We start from the raw sequence: 5634 nt of genomic DNA, 5'->3' as shown, positions 1-5634 counted from the left end.
GGAAAAAAAAAAAAAGAAAAAAGAAAAAAAAAAAGAAAGAAAGAAAAGTGCAAAGAAAAGGCTCCAAGGCTTAGGGGATGTTGTGCCGAAAAATGTTCCATCAGGTTCTGCTTGGGCCCCGCTGGAGCTGCCGGCAACCGCGTGGGGAGCGGGTGAATGATGCCCAGGAAGGAGGCTGGGTGCCAGCCGGGCAGCGTGACCCACCGGCGGCTGGTTCCAAGGGTGCTGGGCACAGAAAGGCTGGAAAAGCTGCGAGTGTTGGGCTGCCAGCATGGGGGGAGCCTTCCTGGAGGAGAGGATGCTTCGTGAGCGGGGTAGCAAGGAGGAGGAAGAGGAGAGGACCGAGGTGAACTTGGCGGTGGGTTTGCGAGGGGGGATTGCAGGAGCTGCTCGGTATTCAGCTGCGTGAGAGACTGTGTGGCCTCGGTGGATTAAAAACATCATGGAATCACAGAACGGTTTGGGTTGGAAGGGACCTTAAAGATCATCCAGTTCCAACCCCCTGCCATGGGCATGGGGGTCAAGCTGCTGCTCCGGGTGCCTACAGACCAGAAAATGAATTGTACAGGGTCGGACACTGCCTAAGGATGCACCATAACCAGGTTTGCAGCCAAAAAGTGCCATTTTTAGGCTAAAAAAACCCCAAACCAATCTCGCAAAAGAGTTCAGTATGCACCTCGCAGCACCTCGTCCTTTCTCCAGCCATGGGGAGAATTCTGAATTGGAATCCGCTGTATGGACTGGGCGCTGATCTAAAGGGATGTGGCGTTGTTGGTCCTCTGGGTGACAGGGACCCGGCGGGGACCATACAGCAGTGGAGGGCACACCAGGGCTGCAGCCGGTCTGAACACACCCTGGTACCCAGCAATGGGTCTGGCTCTGGGTGGAAACACATCAGCGGCTCTGTGCATCGTCCCATGTGCATCGTATCCGGGACTTTTTAAGCCAGGTTTAGTGAAGGGTGCGTGGCGGCAGCGGGAAAGCTTGTCGGTCGTCACGCGCCGCATGGAGGAAGGTCTGCCTGCAGAGCCCAATTCCTCAGCTGTAATTACAGGAATTGGGTGGCTTTTTCCTTCTCAGGCTGCAAAATTGGCCCGAAACCCTGAGAAACCACAACACAAATGTCTTGACGCTGTTCCACATGGGCTTCAGCGAACAAAAACCCTCTTGAAGTTAGTCCTTGCCTACCAAAATAGGCAACACCACTTCAGAAAAGAAGAGAATTAAAAAGAAAAAAAAAAAAAAAACACAAAACCAAAGGCTCCAGGGGGAAACCCCTGGCAGCCACAGAGCTTCTCGAAGCATGTTGCCATGCCTGCCAGCCCAGCCGGTGTTTGGTCCGGGGTAAAGTGGGTTTTGCCCAGGGAGGTGGTGGCCCCACAGGGATGCTCATTGCTGCTTTGTCCCTGCGGCAGCACGTCTGCAGCCGCCTCCTGCAACACGGAGCCCTGTACACCAGGACAGTCGCATTGTCACCATCATTACCTCTACATCATCTTAATTTTTTTTTTCCTTGGAAATATTAAGCCAAGCTTTGTTTGAAGCCTGAGAGCGCTTCGGCAGCACCTCATACATCACAGCACTCTTGGGTGCAGGTTATTTATCACGTTTTTCCCTAAGGTGCAGAACACTCCAAGTGCATCTCAAAGCTGTTATACTGAGCAGCAACTGCCGTGTTCAAGGCCAGGCTGGATGAGGCTTTGAGCAACCTGGGCTGGTGGGAGGTGTCCCTGCCCATGGCAGGGGGTGGCACTGGATGGGCTTTAAGGTCCCTTCCAACCCAAACCATTCTGGGATTCTATGACCTGCTCTGGCTCCCATCCCATCGGATACCCGGGTGGGACTGGGCAGTGCCTTCACAGAGCGACCAGTGGGTCCCTGGGGAGCGGATGGCTCTTGCACCTCCTAAACGAGCTCGCAGCGGGCAGGAAAACACTTCTAAACCAGAAGTGGACACACTTGCATGTTGTAGGGGATCCGTGTGCCAGCCTGCCTTGCACTTTGGAGGGGTGGTTTCCTCCCTTTGTTTGTCCGGCTCGCACCACCACGGTGCTCAGAAAGGCAGGCGTGCCTCTGGCCACCTCCTGCAAGCTTATCTTGCCCTAGAAGAATATATTCAATTTCCTTTTTAATTAAAGCTTAATATTTTTGTAATAATAATTTTAAAAATACTCTAGTGTAAAGTTGTAAACTCATACTTGTGTTTCTTCTGCTGAAAAGCACACATGGACCATTTATTTCAGAAAGAGACTGAATAAGTTACTTGTCCCAGCTTGGCCATCAGCAGCCCCAGGTTCACCTTGGACCATTCAGAAACCACCCAGGATTGTCACTAAACTGACACTTTGAAAATCATGAGCTACATCCTCTGTTTCAAGAAAATGCTGCATTCATAAATAGGTGCATTTATCCATCTCCTTTCTGAGGGTCACGAATTAAAAGGGGGAGAGGTGTGTGCACGCCAGGCAGGTACCAGCCCGGGGTTCGCAGCGGTTTTGTAGCCCGAGTGCTGATAGAAACCAGTAAGAGGGTTTGCAAGAAACCGTGTTGCTCACTGGTGCCTGTTCCAGCCAGAAAGGCTTAAGCAGAGCCTAAAGTTAGGTCGGTGCTAAGAGCTCATCAATAATCTCTGGTGGGGTGGTTTCTAAGAGCTGGTGGCTTTTGCTGCTTGTAGCATCCTTTGCAGAGGAACTATCCCTACCGCATATTGTGGGGTTGTGAGTTCAGTCAAGCTGGTCGTGGTTTAGTAAAACCTGTCCGGTGGACTCCAGCGTTGTGTTATATCAGGGAAAGAAGTGGAACTAATTTTTAGAGGTTGCACTGGATGATTTGTAATCGTTCCTGGCCATCCTGCGGAGTTCATTATTTCTCCTCCAGCCCACACCGGCTTCTGATTAGGGGAATTAAAAAGAAGATGGAAGAGCAGCAGTTTGCAAGGGTGTTGCTGCTCAGGAAGGAATCTGGGCTGGGTTTAAGCCAAAAATATCTTAGTTTGCGAGATTGTGGTGGGGAGAGGATGGCACTAATGGAGCAGCCCTTCGGCTCCTAAAAGGGACAGTTAGCTCTGACCTCCTTGCCCCTTCCCCTGAATTTCTTGTTCATTCAAAGGGCACAAATATTTCCTAAACCAGAGTTTTTCCTACAACAAATTGGGGGTGGCTTCTCCCCACTCTGGGCAGCAGGCACAGAAGGGGCGCTGGGTGGTACCACTGCGGTCCTTGGCCCTGGTGATGCATTTCAACCCATATTTTCCCCCATTTTTTTTTTTTTAATGCTAAATATTTCTTTCTCATGGGAGAGTGATGTGGCACCTATATACCCCCTTGCGATGCTGCTTTTGGGGTTCAATTCCAAAGCCAAGAGCTGACGTCGGTTGGCCAAGAGCTTCCTAAATCCATCTATTTCCCCACCAAGATGCACCCCAACTTTAGGAAACATAACACTGCTCTGAAAACAGTTCCGGGTCCTCGCTGACATCCTTTTCTGCCAGGAGGCTTCTGGAAGATGTTTCTATAGTTATTTAACAGGAAGGGAACAAATTCTTCCCCATAAGCCATCCCCTTGCTTCCCTGTGTGGTGTCAGTGTTGTGTGCCAGTAGAAAAAAAAGCATTTTTAGAGAGAGGAGCAATTTAGACACAGGTTTTCGGTATCATCCATCAGCTGTGCATGGCACCAGCTGCTTTTTACAGGTGCTTAATAAATGCAAACGAGCTCTGGTGTTTTTCTCTCCCCTCCTTTTAGAACCCCGCTCCTTGCTCATTTTCATTCCGCTTCTGGTCAACAGAGATGCCTTGGGTGGTGGGTTTTCTCCTGGGCGTTAGCTGGGAATTAAACCTGGCTTAACTTTACAGCACGGTACAATGGGATGGAGGGTTTTCCACCAAAACTCGTTTATGTTTGGAAATAACGTGTGGAGGAGTGGTTTTGATGAGCTCCTACTGGTGGAAAAAATTAGGGATTAGGGAGCTTTAGTGGTTTGGTGCTTTAGGAGGAAAAGCAGTGAGAATTATGAATTTCCCCCAGGTTTTATATAGATGTAAGAAATTTGATTTTTGAAAGGAAGTTTGCTTCAGTCTCATAGGGGCTGGAAGGTCGTTTTAACCCCTTTGTCCTCAAATTTCCCTGCAGCACAAAATGTGCTTTTTATTTCATCTACCCCTCCGATGAAGCTTACAGCCACTAATTTGGACAAATTAGTGTCTTTCTGCAGAATTTGCTCTCGTGTCTAGAAATGAATCCTTGTTAACAGACCGGTGCAGATGTTTTGGTAGCTGCTGTGATGGGAACCCCACATCTGTACCCAGCGCTGGCTTGGGTTTGGTGCAAACCACAAAGGACCTTCCCATAGTGCCGGATCCTGAGCTTGGCCCGGTTCTCCCAGCAGGCAATGGGATGGCTGAGCAATGGCTAAATCCAGAGATTTTTTTCATCTCAGTTATCAGGAAACAGCCTCGATGAAGTCCAGCTAATTTCATTGAGAGTAACTGCAATAAAACATTAAAACAAGTGCTTTACATCCTAAATCTGTACATTAAAATACATTAACTGCATTTACGGTTTAACCAGCAGTTTAATGACTTTGTGAATGATGGAATTGGAATTTTGTTAAGCCATCAGACCAATCTTGTAATATATTTTCCATTACAGGAAACAGAGGTAGTTCGTCCATATCTGTCTTCTCCTCTAAATACCCTGTATTACCCCTACTAACCAGTAGACCCAAGAAAAAGATACCGAAATCTTTAAGGACATAACTAAAAATGAATGAGACAGTATGGAAGAAGGGCAGTGAAAAATGGAGACAGTTCAGTAAAAGTTGTTTAAAAAGTGTCACAAAATTTATTCTTTGGCTTTTTTTAATACTTTAGCCTACATAAGACATATTTCTGTACTCGACTGAAAGGCAAGTAAATAGCTACCCATTGTAAAGCCTTTCTCGAGAAATAACTCCAAATCGCAGGAGTTTCCTAGTGGTGCTAAAGTTATTTAAAAAAAATAAAAATTTGAACTTGGCTGGTAATAAAATTTCAGCCAGGAAATACAAACACATGGAAAAAAAAGTTAAAGAATTCCAAGGATAATTTTTTTAGGGGGACTCAGCCTGACCTCTTTGTCATGGGTGTATTTTGACCATCGCTTTGGATGTTTGGTTTTGTGGAGGGTTAAAAGACCCTTGGAAGCGCACCAGATGGGTGGCTGATGGGATGCTCGCATCGCTCATGGTAGCTCAACTAAGTGCAAACTGTTAGTAGGACTCCACAAGGCTTAGACATACATATGGATGGTAAATAACTCCGCGATGACGTTAGGCAAATGCATACGTGCTCGTGCTTTGGGGCATAAGCCGCATCCTAACATCCCATCCTGGGGATTTTTATGCCTTTCCCAGAGCTGGTACAAGAAAACTCCAGACCTGCTCATTTTTTTTTCCCCCTAGAGATGCAATCCACACACCACCTTTCCTGAAGCACCCCAGCATAGCTCGTGTAACCCCATCTCGTTGCAGGCACTCACATCCCTTTCACTTCCCGGGAGGCAAAGCGGAGAGCTCATGGCAGGGTTCAGCCATCAGCGAGGCACCGTGGCCAACCACCACGTGTTTTATAATTTAATTTTCTTTTTTACTTTTTCTT

General features: G+C 47.7%; 1 protein-coding gene across 1 annotated transcript in view; it reads left to right on the top strand.

Moving 5' to 3' along the window:
• LOC104468369 (protein Smaug homolog 1-like) overlaps positions 1 to 5634 on the top strand; it is a gene marked incomplete at its 3' end in the record, with an annotated part of 37381 nt that overhangs the window by 13774 nt on the left and 17973 nt on the right.

The sequence above is a fragment of the Pterocles gutturalis genome, unplaced genomic scaffold, assembly GCF_000699245.1.
Source record: "Pterocles gutturalis isolate BGI_N339 unplaced genomic scaffold, ASM69924v1 scaffold28114, whole genome shotgun sequence".
Classification (NCBI taxonomy): Eukaryota; Metazoa; Chordata; class Aves; order Pterocliformes; family Pteroclidae; genus Pterocles; species Pterocles gutturalis.
Note: the sequence above shows the minus strand (reverse complement) of the source record. Positions and strands in the feature narration are given on the sequence as shown.